This window comes from Myodes glareolus, chromosome 12, assembly GCF_982192425.1.
Source record: "Myodes glareolus chromosome 12, mMyoGla1.1, whole genome shotgun sequence".
Classification (NCBI taxonomy): Eukaryota; Metazoa; Chordata; class Mammalia; order Rodentia; family Cricetidae; genus Myodes; species Myodes glareolus.
The window spans coordinates 36,712,580-36,729,894 of NC_142037.1; the positions used below are offsets into that span (position 1 = coordinate 36,712,580).

General features: G+C 44.0%; 1 long non-coding RNA gene across 1 annotated transcript; it reads right to left on the reverse strand.

Annotated features, from left to right (window-relative positions):
• Positions 1-3,863: 3,863 nt before the first annotated feature.
• On the reverse strand, positions 3,864-9,617 carry LOC146892303 (uncharacterized). Its single transcript, XR_015734640.1, has 2 exons — positions 9,535-9,617; positions 3,864-4,925 (listed from the first exon to the last, which is right to left on the reverse strand). It is a non-coding gene; the product is annotated as an uncharacterized LOC146892303 (long non-coding RNA).
• Positions 9,618-17,315: the final 7,698 nt, after the last annotated feature.

Here is a 17,315-nt window from a genome sequence, read left to right on the forward strand (position 1 = left end):
ACAAATAGAAATTTTATGTGTTTGTGGTGTATCACATGAAGTTTTGTATTGTGACTACATTGTAGAATGCCAAATTAAGCTAACAAATACCCTTATTAGAGTAGATACTTAACTGTTTGCTGTGATGGGAACATTACTCTACTAGCAATTTTCAAGTATGTGGATCATTATTAACTATAAGTCATCACATTGTATAACAGATTTCTTAAATTCATTTGCCCCATTTAAACAAAATTTTGTAAATTTGGATTCACATATCCCGAGTCTTCTAGGCTTTCAGACTCCTGGTCAAATCCTATGCTCTGTTTCAAAGATTGGCCTTTTAAGATTCCACGTGTAAGTGCTATAGGGTGGTGTTTGTCTATCCATGCTTGGATTATTTCATAGACTACTCAATATGTGTGAGGACACAATCCCAAACTCAGGCCATTGTCCAGTGTGGGAGCAGACCCTTCAAGTTTTGTGTGAAACAAAGTCACTCTGGGCTGGTTACAAGCTTATTTGGGCCCAATGAGACGGAATGACCATGCTCATAAGTTATGTGAAGTTACAAGAAGCAGGTTTGTTATAGTTATTTAGCTATAGATGGAAAGTGAGGCTGAAGTTTTATTTTTGTGACCCATTCACAGCGCAGTTGATGGATTCCACCAAGTAATAGGCCCTTAGTTAGGTCTGTGATCTATAAAAGCAAGACTTGCAGAGTTCAAAGGCTAAAACATATCCTGTGTGAGTTTGTATATTTGAATGAAACCTGAATAGATCCTGGACTATTTGTCCAGTCCCTCATTAACCCAGAATATTGGGCACCCATAACATTCTACATATTTTTCTGAAGAGCAACCAACAAGAAAAAGTAGAGAACTTGTTTGACCAGAGGCTCCCTGAAGGTGAGTTCCCCAATTTCAATATTTCACTCATTTAGTTGGTTGCTAATGAGACATTATTGACCATCTGCAAGGTTCTAGGGTCTTTGATTTGTCTGAAGGGCAGAAGGATGAAACAAAACAAAACATGCACTGAAATGGAATGCAGTGGCTACCCAGGAGAAATTGTCATGGACTGGCCGAGGCAAGAGCAAGAACTCCCAACACCCTGATTAGCACATGTTAAGACAGAAGTCCGCTGTCTCTGAGGTGGTTAGAGGAACTTGCACAAAACATGTGGAGTCTGGAAAGGGAAACAGATCACCTAATTCAAGGACAAAGGGATTGAAAGTCAGTGCCAAAGACTGGCCCCTCTCATTCCATTCGCTAGTCAATCAACCAGGTCAAAATACAATCATGCCGTTTTCACATTTACAACCTTGGTGGAGCTGCGCTACCTTCAGAACTGTGAAAGCATTTTTTTTTTAACCATGAAGAGTCCCATGGCTGCGTCTTCCCTAGGGAAAGCTAGTGGCTTCACTGAGCCAGATCCAACTTCAAAGTGGGACTCCATACGCCATCCTTCTGACTAGAAAGTCTTCCTTACTGCCCCAGCTCTCTTTGTCATTGTCCAGCAGAGTCATGAGACTTTTAAACTGTTTTACCTGCCACAGTTGGATGAGCCTTCCATCATACCTTTACACAGTAGCTTGTACTTTTTTTTCCCCTAGCAAGGAACACAGCTGCAATTACTGTTTAACTCTTGGGTCTTTCAGTGTCTCCCAAAACTGCATAGGTTGGACACATAACCCTTGATTTGTCAGTGGTATTTGGGACTGGGATTTTGAAAGGGAATTAGGGGCAGGTGAAGACATGAGAATGGGGTTTCAGGATGGCATTAGTGACTTTGGAGGAACATAGGTCAAAGCTAACACATCTGCTTTTGATGTGAATCCCTCTGCCATGTTGTGATATAGTAGAAAGCCCTTTGCCAGGTGCTGGACCCAAGCTCATGAACTTCCTAGCCTATTAAATTCACCCAGCTTCTAATATTCTGTTGTAAAAACACAAAACAGACTTAGACAATTTCTGAAAAAGGCAGGGCTGGTGTCTGCTTTGATCACCTTTGGAGTCAGGGTGCATGGGTTTCTTTCCTGTAACTGTGATCAGGATAGATGAACGTACAACTGTGAGGTGTTCTTCCTCCTCCATTTTTGTATGCATGTGTATGCATTCCTGAGTGTGTGCACATTTGTATGTGTATGTGCTCAAGAGTAAGTGCACGTATGTGCATGTATGTAATGGCCAGAGGTTGATGCCAGTTATCCTCCTCTACTTCTCTTCACCTTATTTATTATTATTACATTATTTATTTATCCAGTTTTGCTGATGTGCTTGAAAGTGACACAGTGCTCATGGGGAAGGTCAAAGGTCAGCCTGTGGGAATCAGCTCTGTCCTTCCATGTGGATCTTGGAATCTATCTCAGGCTTGGCTGTAAGTGTCTATATCTCTGGCTCACTCTACATTGTTTCTGAAGACAGTGACTCTCACTAAACCTGGAGCTTACCGACTGGGAAAGACTAGCTGGCCAGCAAGCTCCAAGGATCTTCTTGTCTCTATCATCCCAGAGACAGGATTGCAGGTGAACACCACTATGGTGGCTGTTTGTGTGGGTGCCTGTGGTGGCTGTATTTGTGTGGGTGCTGAAGATTCAAACTTAAGTCCTCCTTGATTGCATAGCAAGGACTTTACTGAGTGGGCCATCTACTCCATCCATCTCCTTCCTTCTTAAAGGAGATATTGCTTACTTGGTTTATGGCTCAAAGGGTTCAGTCCGTGATTGCTTGGCCCCATTCGCTTGGCCAGAACATCATGAGGGCAGGAGTACATGGGAGAGAAAATTCTTTGGTTCATGGCAGATAGGAAGCGGAGGGAAAGGAGAAGACTTGGAACTAGTTATTACTTTCAAAGGCTTGTCCTCCTGGGACCTACTTCCTTTAGTTACAGGCGCTGGCCATAGTGGGGTTGGGAGTCACATGCAGAAACCAGTGTGCACCTGTCAAACTTGTTTTCCCCCAGTCAGCTAAACTGGAAAAAGTGAGACTTTGAGAAATCAACCCCACCTCCCAAAATAGCATCCCCAGCTGGGGATGCAGTCATTAACATATAAGACTGTGAGGGGACATTGCATATTCAAACTGGGACACGAGAAATCACATATAGTCGGTGCTGTATAAAAGCTGGGTGTTTGGGTGGATGAGCAAAGGTGGCTCATCTGGGGAACAGTGAGCGTAACCAGCCAGCGGCTGGCTCGGCACAGCACTGACCAAGCTCACTGTGAGAGATTGGACGTGATTGCGTGTCACACTAAGGGGTTTAGATGTGTTCCCGCAGGCAGAGGAAACCTTGGAAGTCTCATAAGCGAGAGAGTAACTTAACTTGTTCTGTGTTTCAGAAACACAGCTCGAGGGCACTTGATTCCAGAGTTGACTACCTGGAGTTGGCTCTTATCTCATTTTGGAGGGTCTCACTTTTCCAGTTTAGTTAAGAGAGGGGAAACAAGTTTTGGCTCTGAGTGGCACACAGCATCGTCTGCCTGTGACGACTCCCTTCCTTCTGCCAGCCCCACAGAAGCTCTTGTTACCCGCAGTTTTGATTTGTGCCTCCCTTGGAGCTGTGGTCCCTCCCTTCCCCATCTTACAGATGAGATTCATTTGGCCCTTGGGACTTAGATGATACAAGTCCTTCTGTCTGCAACACCCTCCAGATTACCACCTCTTCTGGGTTCAGATCAGCACACATTCCCTCACTGAGTCATCTCTGACCACAGCAGGCCTCTTGCTCTACGGGACTCAGAAACCACTCATGTTCTGTGCCATTCAGAGGCTCACATAAGCAGAGGGGCCAGTTCTAGAGGTCACTGGAATCTACCTCTTCTTTTTAAAGGAGGTATGCACTGTCAGGTTATACATCAGGGAAACAACAAAAACAGGAAAAGATTCTCAGTGGTACACTAGTCAGCGTTCCGTTACTATAGCAACATGCCTGAGATCATCAACTTAAGGAAGGAAAAGGTTAGTGTTAGTTCACAGCTTTGGAGGATTCAGTCCATTGTCATTTGACTTTGTCGCTTGTGCCTATGATGGTAGACACATCATGGGAGGAACGCACAGAGGAGGAAGCTGCTGGCTTGTCGGTGGACAGGAAGCAGGCAGGAAGAGATGGAGTCACACAATCTCCTTGGATAGCAATGACATAAAATCTCCCATTAGGCTCACCATTAAAGTTTTCTGCTTCTTTTGCTTTCACTAAGCTATGGACCAAGCCTTTAATACTTGGTTCTTTGGGGGAAAACTTATTCCAACCAGAGCAGATGGCTTGACCCAAGTCCAGTGCTTTTTCTATTACATGGAACTTCCTAACTGGGTCGCAAACACGGGACTTGCATAAAGCCTCGGTTCTATTTGTTAGGGTAGCGGTGACATCAGGACAAAAGCACTGATTTTTGAAGCTACAGGCGATAGCATGAACAGGGGCATACCCCTATTTCTCTAGATGGCTAGTTTGGTACATCATCTGTGTACGTCTCAGGGTCTTTAGAAGGAAGGGTACCCTTGCTATACTTGTTCTGTATCCCTGTCTTAGAAACTGACTTCCCCTGGGTAGAATCACCTATCTGACTGCATTCTGTGTGGCTGGGGATAAGCCCATTCCACCTTGCCCTTCATACAATTCCTAGGCAGGGGCTGCTTTTCCCTGAACCCACCTAGCTCAGGTGACACTGGACTTTCCCCTAAGCTAATGCCCCATGACAATTGTGTCTTCCTGACAACACCAGTTTCCAGTGTTTTGTATCTATGGTTGATTGTTCCATTGTAGACACTTTACTGAATTCTTCCTGGAACATGCTGGTTTTGGCCAGAACCCGGTTTGATGCAAGAGCTCAGAGGATCAGAGAAACATGGCAGTGAGGCAGAAGAGTCTTCATGGTCAAGTAGTTTTCGGTACTGATGCAGCGTGCTGAGGAACAGCTGTACACCCACTGTCTCAGTCAATGTGCTCTGTGGGGGAAATGGGAGAACTGGGGATTAGAAGAGCGCTTTCCTCTCTCCCCCTTCTTAGATGGCCCAACAGGCGTCACCTGCACTCAATATTTGGTCCCTGCTTCATGAAAGAGAGTTTATAACAAAGCCTTAATAAAATGTTATCACTTCCTCCAAGGAACTCACCATTTAATGAGAAATGACCAATGGGGAAATTGTATTGGAGGAGGCAAGTAGGTGAAAGAACCAGGCCAGAGAGGTGACACAGGTAGTTTGATGTGGAAGCCACAGGTTGGTGACTCCAGAAATGGACCTAGAGTCACACAGAAAGAGATTTGAGCAGGAGGAAGAGCAGCTTAGATCCTGGGTCCTGTAATATCTCTCTGATCCTAGGTTAATGTGGGAAAATATCTTGCTTTTTTGAGCTCATCTGAGATCAAGCTGTAGTGATCTCCCAAATCACAGATGGATGCGCCTCCTAAGTATGTAACGGTAGGGCGCTCTCATCTCCCCCCAACATGGGACACACCCAGCAATGCTTTGCTTGCTCTGGCTTCTCCTCGAAACTCATTGAATTAAAAGCAAAATAGTCAACATTTCCTTCACCTTGTTTTTCTGGCTCACTGTCATAGCTTAAGCACTAGAGAGGTTGGGTGGGGGAAGAACCCAAAAGAAAAAAAAAACCCAAAACCAAAAGAGCTCTGGGCATGAAGGCAACTTTAAAAGACGGCATTCGTGGCTCATCTTTTTTAGTAACTGGGTGAGTCACCCTGGTCCACATAAAGCAAAGAAGCTCGGTGTTCCAGTCGGCTTTGAAGAAGAGCTGCCTCAGTTGAGTTCAAAGAGAATAAAAAAAAGTAGGTCAGTTGCCCAGGGTTCTTCAAGAAGAAAAGGAGAAAAAAAAAAAAACCACACACATTTTCAGTGACGCTACCATTGCCTTGGTTCCTAACCAAATAAAATAAATAAACTAGTAGGTGTGGAACTTATATCAAAGTGAAAGACTGAATGCCCAAGAAACACCAGTTAGTTGTGCTGTGGATCACTCCGTTTCCCTCTGGCTCCATACGTAGGAACATTCTGGGCCTAAGGAACAGGAAGAGGGCGGATCTTTTTCTGGTGTGCTGGTGTCAGACTCCATCATCCCCCACGGCCCGTCCTGGTGCAGGGTTACCCACAGAAAGAGCAGCTACTTTCTTCTCTCCTTTTATCCACCCACTTATTCACCAAATGTTCGTATTCTGACCTACGGGGCGGGTCTTCTATGTCAATCACCCTGGGATTCAGCAGTCACACCTCTCTGCCAATGGTGACCATGTTCTCACTGAAAAGCTCCTGGCCAGGCACTGTCCTCAGAATGTCTCACTTTGGTCTATTTTGCCAATTTTTTGAGACTCTATACTCAGACACACAGCTGCCTCTCCTAGCTCAGAGATTCATCAATTACGGCTGGCAGCCAGGTCCTGGTATGTCCCCTCCGTCTCTAATGCCAGGTTCTTAGAGATGGCTATTACACATTTTAACAAATAACAGGAGAACTAAGGCAAGGACTTTTATCACAATATGAACACTGTAATTTCAACCTTTTAGGGCAACCAATCTATGGAATCAAATCCAATGCGGAGGGTGCAGAATGGTGGTTCAGCTGTAGCCACTTAGACTGGGAAGGAAAACGTTCCACAGAATCTAGGTTGGACTGGAAGCGCTCAGTGCTTCTGGAACTTAACGTGGGAATTCCTGGAGCTAAGGCTATGTCAGGGCCCTGGACAATATAAGTGTTTCCACCCCCTCACTCACAGACAGAAATTGCTGGTTAGGGTCTGCACACGGAACTCTGGGTTGCGTGGGAAAATGTCTACTTCTGACAGCTTTGAAACAGAGACTGACTACATCATGACTTCACAAGGTAGCATGATGAGTGTCTTCCAGGCTGCTGCAACGAATGCTCTCTGTGGTGTAGGTGTAACCACCAGCAAATTTTCTTAAGGAGTACAAAGTCCACTACTTAGTGGGTGCTTGCGAGTTGTTATACTGAGTATTCTGCCGATTGTTATAACTAATGCTTATATTCTTTGGGGCTCAGATATCATCACAGATCCTTTTCACCTGTAAGGGATCTTAGGCTTAAAGAGACTCCCCTGCTTTGAGAGAAGCAGCTTGCAAGGAGAAAACAGGGACTCACATTCAGAGAACCTATGTCCAGAATGTACAGAGTCATCATAGGCCACGATACTTCTCCGTTTCCTTTCTATAAAGAGATACATCACCTGCAAGCAGGCCCCAAACTCAACATCCCACTCATCGGCCATACTGCCTTAACCTTCAACTCCAGTCTTCTTTGCTAATTCTCTAGTTTAATGATAGGAGACTCTATATTTCTATTAAGCCAGTCTAAACACTGCAAGGAATGGCTCATTACATTTGAGACTAGGTGTTTTTTAAACAATGGATTAAAATAGTTGTTGCTCTGGGAATTCATACATGGGATAAAGCATGGTAAAGTTGATGTGGCTACAGGAAGGAAGGGGAAATAGCGTGAGAAGAAAAAAGTTTGTTATACTCCCAGGTCCTAGAGAGGAGTCACTACATGCCATGCAGGGCCACAAAGGTTGTACCAGCCTTTGTCAGGTGACCCAAAGAGTAAGAAGAAAGAACCTAGAAGGAGACTAGAGCTCTCCCTAGGATTTCCACAAGAAAAGCAGGACAAGGGAGTGTACTGTTTAGGATGGGCTGATTGAGTAATCCCCACAGGCTTGGGTTCAAGGGATGGACTCTCACGGCCCAGTCCAGGGAGAACACACACAGCAGGACTGTTGGTTTGGTGTGAGTCTGGCATGTTTCTCATGGTGTAACATGTAGGACCCTGCTTGTTTGTGTTTTCTGTCCCCGCCTGGTACCCCACAACCGGCAGGCGCCAGAGAAAATCAACCACATTGAAATCTCTGTAAGTTATAAAGCTGATTGGCCTTTTAGGTCAAACTTCTTATTAACTAACTCTCACATCTTGATTAACCCATTATTCTCATCTATTTTAGCCATGTGGCTCAGTACCTTTTTCAGTGGGGCAGCTCACATCCTGCTGATTTGGTGATCTGGGCAGGAGTGGGAGGAATCAACTTCCTCCTCCCCAGAATTCTTCTGCTCTCTTTGCATCATTTCCACTTCCTGTCTGGTTTTCCCACCTACACCTCCTGCCTGGCCAATCAGCATTTATTTAAAACATGATTGACAGAATACAAACAATTTTCCCGCACCACTTCCCCCTCTTTTTTTTTTTTAAAAAAAAAACAAATGAAAATATCCATAGTCCATTTTTTGGTAATGTGGTCGTAGTATTCCAGGCTACTTCCTGCTGGTTGGGGGCACTGATAATCTTATGGGGACCTAAAGAAAATTTAGAGTTATAATCAAGTCCTGACTGAAGTATCCTGTGAGTCTTGATCATCTTGGGCAGCAGTCTTGAACCTGTTCTGGATGAAGAACTCAGATATCTGGGCCATCTGTTCCTACCGGAGATTGCTCAGGTGGTCTCCCTTGGTCAAAGATGATTTTTCTTAACTCTGAATAAATCCACAGCCTCTCATTTTCTGTGGAAACAAAAACAAAATTTCTTCTCCAAAGTAACATACCTTTTGACTTCAATTCTGAAGCCAAGGTATTTTCAAAATACCTATCTTGGATTAATTTTGCAGCATTTATAAGCAAGTATCTTTTAGCAGTTGTTTCTCCTTCCTCAGTGTTTAAACAATTTAAAGAGAGCATAATAGCAAACAGTATCAAGATTCTCCGTGTATTTTCCATATTTGTGTGGCTTTATTTTAACCTCAATTTCTTTTATTTTTACTCTTAACTTTTGTCTTTTTGAGACAGGTTCTCTGCATATCTTTGTCCTGGAACTCTCTCTGTAGACCAGGCTATCTTTGAACTCCCAGAGATCCGTCTGTCTCTGCCTCCCCAGTGCTGGGATTAAAGGTGTGTACCACCACACCCAACTATTCTCTTTCTTTCTTATTTTAAGGCTTTAAACCTTTTTCCTTTCAAGCCTGCATATACTTTTAAAACACTGTAAACTACTTAGAGGCTTTCTTACTCTTTGAATCTCTCTTTACTGTATATCTCTCTCTTTCTGACTATGTGGGTCTTTAATTTGCTAAGGAATATGGAGAAAACAACAGTCAAAAGCTCTTAAGGCTTTTCAAGGTCCTTGCCAGGAAGCAAGCTGCAACATTGTTTCCATAGTCTGGACTGCCTGCTTGAAAGAGTCAGAGTTTTCCCTTGCAAGACGGCCCAGAAAGCCGACATTTTAAAACAGCGCAGCTTTTTTCCTGCTACGGCTGAAAACTGAAATGCTTTACTCTAATCTTTCCCAAGCGTTTCCAGGCTTTCTGTGGATTCAGTTATCCACGTGGGCACCATTCTGTAACATGTAGGACCCTGCTTGTTTGTGTTTTCTGTCCCGCCCGGCCCCCCAGTACCCCACAGCTGTTTAGTCCCAGAGAAAATCAACCACAGAGAACTCCGTAAGTTATAATGCTGATTGGTCCATTAGGTCAGGCTACTTATTAGCTAACTCTCACATCTTGATTAACCCATTATTCTCATCTATTTTAGCCATGTGGCTCAGTACCTTTTTCAGTGGGGCAGGTAATATCCTGCTGCTTCAGTGGTCTGGGCAGGAGTGCAAGGAATCAACTTCCTCCTCCCCAGAATTCTCCAGCTCTCCTTGCATCATTTCCACTTCCTGTCTGGTTTTCCCACCTACACCTCCTGCCTGGCCAATCAGCGTTTATTTCAAACATGATTGACAGAATACAAACAATTCTCCTGCACCATCACGGGATCATGTTTTGAATACTCAGTCTCCTGGTTGTGGTGCTGTTTTGAAGACCTAGGAGGTGGGACCTGCCTGGTGGAAATAGATTGCTAAGATTCATTCTTTAAAGGTTTTGTCTATCTAGTTCTGTCTACTGTTCTCAGCCTCCTGGGCTGTTGCTATATGAGCTCTCTTCTGCTAGAAGTTTCTACTGCCACTGGACTAAGGCAATCCAAAGTGGCATTCCTGCAATGCTGGATAGAACTTTCTGTGCCCGTGAGTCAAAAATAAACTCTTGTTCAGTTAAGTTTTTCTGTTAGGTACTCATTAGAGCAATGAGAAAAGTAACTAATGAAAAAAGCCAAGAAACTGGTGTGTTGGAAGGATGTACAAGAGTCTGTAGGTGTGAATTAAAGCAATCCCAGAATGCTATGGGCCTTGATTTTACTAGAGTCGGGGAAGGCCAGAAGGCAATTATATCTGAATGAAGCACAGAATAAGTTGATGAGGTTTTAGATGTGGGTGAAGAAGGGCATCCTTGGCAACATGACTCCAGGCTGTTCGTGCTGCATTCTGACTAAGAGACATTCATGTTTGAATGAGGCCAGGTCCCTAAGTGGCAGACTGGCTTGTTGGGGATGATCATTCAATCCGTCAGACAGATTATAATTCAGACAGATTATAGTCTGGTTATTCCTTGATGCTTTTATTTAGGTTTATTCTGAGAATCAGAAGCAAACCATGGAGTAGAAAAATGTGGAAAACGGAGAGTTTGGGAAGCACGAGTGTGTTTGACGATGTGGAGCAAGGAAGTGCTGATAAATTGGCTGTAATTGTTCAACAGATTAGCGCTATTAAGGATGAGCTGCAAACTTTGCAGTGTGCACTGGGAGAGGAAAGATGTACTGAGGGAGATGTCCTCATTGAAAGCTGCAAGGCACAAGACTACAAACCCAAAGCTATGAAAAGTATGGACTTAAAAAGATGCCGCTGCTGTGTGTCCTCTGGGAAAGAGTCTTCTAGTAAAGTATATTCCCAGGTTGAAGCCCCAGAAAATTCAGAGGCCACTGCTCCAAGGTTTAAGAGATCCTTGCTAATAAGTCAAAAGTAGATACTGACATCGTCCATGTGGTTCTGGTTGTGCAGGCAAACAGAATGTATGAGTTGTGTGGTCATGGAGGCTTGTACCCAGATTCCAGTGGAAGTCTACGAGGCCAGGAAATGTGGACTAGGATCAGATTCACCATAGGGATCTCCTGAAGGGGTGAGGTCTGACTCTCTGAAGGAGAAGCCTAACTTTCAATACAGATCCTGGGAGTCAGAGATGTTGGGATCATGGCATATCTGCTAGGGGAAGCAGCAGGGACCAAGTGGAGCTTTGTAGCAGGTTAGGGGTCGGAAATGGAGTCTGGTGGGTAGAAATAGGTCACGTGGACCTTTGAAAGTCTAATCAATACCTTCTTCCTGGTCCCTCTATGCCTTGGATACTACAGTTTCTTGTGCTGTGCGGACTGAGGCCCTCCCTGCTGGCCATTTTCACACACAGCTGACAGTGAATACATTCATTTTATATCAGCGTCAGTACAAACACAAGGATGATGTAGACACCACCTTGGACTGAGCCATTCTGCCATGGCTTCCCTGTTGCTATGGTCTAAAATTTCTAAAGCTGTCTATCCAGATAAATCCTTCCTCTCTTCCCTTCTTCCAGGTGTCTGTCTTGCCACAATCATGAGAAAAGTAGCTAGTACACTGTGAACTAAATAAGGAGGTGTGTGAGCTGTAGGCTCAATGTATGTGATACAGCCATTGGAGACTAAGACCTTGGCTGTCTCTATGAATTGGCTGGTTCTCAGATGCTGACTTTTTACTGTGGCAAAACGTTATGGAATAAAGAAAAATCAATGCATACAATACTTTTCCCTTACTTCCAGCTCCCAGCATTTGCTCAGTCATGATCCATTCTTCTCTTTGACCTGTCCAGTACTTTTGAGGGCTCACTTACATGCCTGCTATGTTAGTAATGTGTGTCCAGAAGAGATCCAGCTACGCGGAAAAGGATGGAGTGCGCATTATTTCTAAAGTGGTCCTTTCAAAGTGTCATAGTGGGTACTGCAATAGTATGAGAAGCAGCCTTATAGAATTGCAATGGAGCCTGTTGACATCACAGTCTTCCTAATATCATCACCCTGGGAAACATCACTCACGTGTATCATGGTGAGTGGTATAAACAAACCACTCACTGCTAGTTGTGCATAAGTGTAGCACATACAATTGTGTGCAGTGCATGGTATGGAGAAAGGCGATTGTGTTACTCTTATGTGCTTTCTATACAATAATTTTTAGTATTAATGTGTGTCCCTACTTCTTAGAGAACAGTATACTCTAAAACAATATGTCGTGCTATACTGGCAACAGCCTTGAACATTTTATGTTGGCTGCATATCTTCTTTTTCAAAACAATATTTTTATTGCATTTTGTTGTGTATGCATGCCACAGAGACTACATGGAAGTCGGAGGATAACTTATGGGAGCCAGTTCTTTTATTCTACCAGATGGCTTTTGGGAATGAAGCTTGGGTCATCAGCCTTGACAGCAAGCCCCTTTACCCACAGATGCATCTCCCAGCCTCTTATTACATTTATTGGTTGCCTCATTTTCTCGTATGTTTTACTTAATCTCATTTTGTTCCCCATTTTTGTATACCTAGGGCCATGATTAAGAAAACAATATGAGATATGCATACACACATGTGAACAAACTTATACAAGTATATTTGTGCAAGCACATATTCACATACACACACACACACACACACATACACACAGAGCACATAGCCTAGCTGTGCAGTTGGCTATATAACATAGGTAAGTACAATCTATGATGTTTGCATAATGACAAAGTCATCTAATGGTGCATTTCTTAGACTGTGTTTTCTTCATTAAATGATGCATAACTGACATGTCACTTTGCCTCCACCATCCTGTGATGAACTCGTTGCCCTCCAATTATTTTTTTCCTTCAGTGTTTTTCAGCTACCTTCTTAATGCAATGTTTAATCCTTCCTAGAATTTTCTAGCATGAGGGACTTATGCACTTCTGATCCCCAAATGACCATTTAGGGTCACTTTTCACCCTTCCTTTTCTCAAAGGGAAGTCATTGCCAGTCCCTCCAGCATGTGGGTCCTCGCTGACTGGATCTAGCTGTTTGCATGTCACCTCTGCTTAAAGGCTCAGTTTACATGAGCTAACCTCCTTTCTGTACACAGGAGTTAATAACTTCACCCCTGCACCCCATGGTGCTAGTCTGTCTGTTACGATTCAGTTTGTCCTAAATTTTATAATTTCCTTGGGATGTGGCAAAGGCTGATATATAGACTTGGAAAGCTGGCCCCTTCTCTGCTGGGGCTGGCAATTCAGCTCAGGCTGACTGCTGAAGCCTGGGTCAGGACTCTAATAGACCCAACTTTTATCTCCTCTTTGGGGTGACCTGATCCCTTTTCTCATACACAAGGTTGGAGAGATACCATGAGTAGTAATCAAGGACTCTCGCCCTTACAGTGTTCCCTAGTACCAGAGAGATCATCCAGGGAGAAAGTGGACACCTTTCTCCCACTGCCCAGTGTGGTATGTCTAGGGTTGAGATTGGATCAGAGAAGAAACAGTACCGACTTACTGTCTTTAGATATCTTTTATTCATGTTAGACCAAGAGTGAGTCTAGAGTTCTCGTTTATCTGTGGCTCATTTCCAGCACCTGGGGACAAGCCTCAAGGAAACTTCAGTCTAGCCTGTGGTACTGCTTCAAGCCCATGGTATCTTTAGACAATAGGCATCATGGCAGGTATCTTTTGTACTGATGTTGGTACCCAGGCCACACTGGTACCTGCTCTGTTCCATGTGTCTGGAAGGCCAAAGGGAGGGCAGTTGTTAGAAACTGTACTTCCCTCTTCTAGTGGCCTCTCTGGTGATGCTCTTTTGGTCCACGTTCTGTGCTGACATTGTGCCCTGCCATTTGGTTTTAAAGCTTGTCTAACGAGTGGTAAGCAATCCTGCAGTGAAGAAAAACTCCTGTCTTATCCTGCCCATGGGCCCTGCCTGCCTTGCACCCAGGGAGCAGCATAGGAAGGTGGGCACACAGGAAACACTCCCGAAGAGCCGCTCGCGTACCAGGAACTCAGTAATTATGACTCCAAAGTTCAAGGGGAGATACAGTTTGCAGATGCCGATTTCTATTTATGCTACAAAATTCCACCCATATGTCTAGCGCGGCCAGAAAATGAGCTAACATTTACATTTTCCTGTATACTCAGGGAAGATCTGCATTTATGATCATCCTCGGCGAGGCACTTGGAAGAGCTCCGAGAGTTATTGGAAGCTGGTGAGCACGGCAGCATGTAAACAATGCAGTATCACATGGGATGGTGTCAACAGCATTGAAGGCAGCAGTGCATCCCGGGGAACCACAGAGACAAGAAGCCCTCCAGTGTTTCAATGCCAATGCATTTCAGAGAAAGAACGATGTGAAGAGATAGTCGCATGGGTACCTGTTTCTTCAGGTGGGAGCTGTAAAATTAGCCAGGAATGATCTGTTTGAGGCTCAAAACATGAGAAGAGATTTCTGGACCTAGAAGGAAAATAAGCTGCCAAGATCTTTGAAGGTTTGGAGGCACACTAATTGGGCAATAAAGAAACAGCCAGTTAACAGTTTAAACCTAAAATGCCCCCTACAGGTGCGTGCTTTGAATTTGTATCCCCAAATGGTAGTGCTATTTTGGGAGGCTGGGGTGCCTTTAGGAAGTGGAGCTGAAGTGAGTCATTATGCGGTGAGCCTTTAAAGATCTCTGCCACTCTCTCTGCTTCCTGGTCTGCCATGATGTGAACAGTCTCTCACATCCTGCTGCCACGGATTGAACCACTCCTTCAGGTCTTCGGATCCACGATGGATGGGAAGCCTCTGAAGTTATGAAATAGTCTTTGCTCCCTTCAGTTGTGTTTGTTGGCCATTCTCCTAGAATAATGGGGAAGTGACTCATTCACAGCCCTCATTCAAAAGCAACAAAGTGTAGGCTATGTCCCCTCTGGGCCAAATGTGGCCACTCTTGTTTGTTCAACCATTTTCTGGGCTCGCTCTCTGTGCCAAAGCAGAAGGGTTGAGAGCTGGCTGGTAGTGGCTGCTTTAGTGCCTCTTCCTGCCACCCTGGAGGCCAGCTGGAGCTGGGACTAGCAGCACTCACTGTCTGGGATGAGTGCGACAGGCCCTGTTCAGTCCTCAACTGGGCTGACATACTTTACGTTTGCTTTTGTAGTACTGGCTGGCTCTGTGTCCGCAAGATCAAATATGTATATACAATTTGGCTCATGGTAGAAAATGGTTTTTGCTTCTAGTCTAAACCTGTGTTAGTAAGTCACTGAGAGATGGTTTTTGCTAACTTTTTATTTTGAAGTACTTTTTAACTTATAGGAAAATAATGCCACACAGTAAAATCAACTTTCATGTAGTTTTTACTCAGAAAGGCATCTGAAGTTTTACTCACGGTCCCAGTAATGTCCTTCATAATAAGAGGAACCTGTCTGGGTACCCCAGGAACACATAGCTCTCCTGGCTCTCAAGGTTCCTTCCGTCTGGAATAATCTTTCACAAGCATGGTTTTCATTTGTTTTTATTTTATTTTATTTTTATCCTGAAATGACTATAGATGCACAGGGAGCCGCAGTACTGGACAGAGAGAACCTGCGAAAGCTCTGCCCATCTCTCCCTTGAATTAGTTCCTTTCTCATCACTTAGGAAAACATCCTAAAGAGTGAGGACTTAATCTGCCTCACAGTTCCAGGGTACAGTCCATGGTGGCAGGGAAGTCATGGGAGCTGGAGTACGGTGCAGGCAGTCACATCATCACCTCAACACCCAGGAAATGCGAAGAGAGAGATGCTTTTGGTTCAGCCAGCTTTCCCTCTTTTAATATAGGTAAGGTGTACAGTCCTTAGGAAGGGGTAATTCACATGAACAACTCGGTTAACCTAATCTAGAAAATCTCACAGATACGCCTAGAGACTCATCTTAAAGGTGATTCTAGGTCCTGTTAAGTTGATAATAGAAACAAACCATCGCAAGCCTACTCCTTGTCAACTTGACACATCAATTTATCAATCACTTCTCCTCTTGTTTCTGCTCATAACTGTCTTTGTGCCGAATGCATCCAGTCCAAGTTAAAAAGCTCTGTAGTCTTCAACAGTTTGACATTGTTTAAATGCCAACATCCAAGTATCTTCTGAAATTCAAAGTGATTTATTAACTGCGAGCCCCTATAACATCACAGAACAAATTACATACTTCCAGCATACCGTGGCACAGAATAAGCTTTCCTATTTCAATAAGGAGGAAAGAGGGCATAGCAAGAAACAGGGCAAAGCAAAGCAAGAAAATAAAACCACCTCATCATGGAAAATGTAAACGTTTGTAGCTCTGTATCTAGTATTTGGGGCTTACGATGAAATTATCTGGACTTTAAAGGTCTTGGGTAGCTCAGCCATTCCAGTTCTGTGTACATTCAGGATGCATACTCTCTGAGTCCATTCACTCTGTGCCTGTATCTTTCCTCAGTGGACATCTCATGGTCCTGGCATCTAGACCATACTGACATCTACACTGAAGCTTAGGGTTCATCTCTACATGTTCAGGAAATAGCCTCTCAGGGCCTCCCCCTCCAGCCTTTCCTTCTAGCCCACCTCCATTATTTGTGATTCATACTGACCCACAGAACTACTCTCTACCAGGGACTCACAGCCTCAACACTTGATTGGGACTCAGGAAACTTTATTCTCTTTCCTGTGCTCAGATTTATAGACAATAGCCTCCTTTGGCCTGCAAACATCAGTATATTGCCAAACCTATTGATTACTCTCCATAACCTGATGGTAAGGCCTTATTCCTGAAGACTTCACTTACATCCCTGAACACAGAGTTATCAGTACCAACTCGACACTTTGTCTCTACTGATTAGCATTCACAATGCTTAAGGAACATTTTAGACTAATGGAAGAGAAAAGAAAGCATCAATGTCATCCAGCTACAAATTCAGAGACCTACAGCAGAGGTCTGCCTGCAAGATACACTGGTGTGCAATAGTAACACACACACACACACACACACACACACACACACACATGCACGCACGCACACATGCATACACTCACTCACACATACACATCGCTAACTACTTTTTGTTAGTTTAACACAAGCTAAGGTCATCTGGACAGAAACAATCTTATTCAAGAAAATGTAGGATTGGCTTGTCTGTAGGTTATTTTCTTGAATGATGGTTGATGTGGGAGGCTCCTGGGCTAGTGATCCTAGGTTCTATAAGACAGCAGGCTGAGAAAACCATGGGGAGAAAGGGAACGAACAGTGTTTCTTCATGGCCTTTGCACCAGCTCGTTCCTCCAGGTTCCTGCCCTGAGTTTCTATTTTGACTTCCTTTGCTGGTAGACTGTGATATGGAACTGTGAGATAAGCCCTCTGCTTCCCAAGTTGCTTTTGGCCATGCTGTTTTATCATAGCAATATAGACTTAATTAACACACACACACACACACA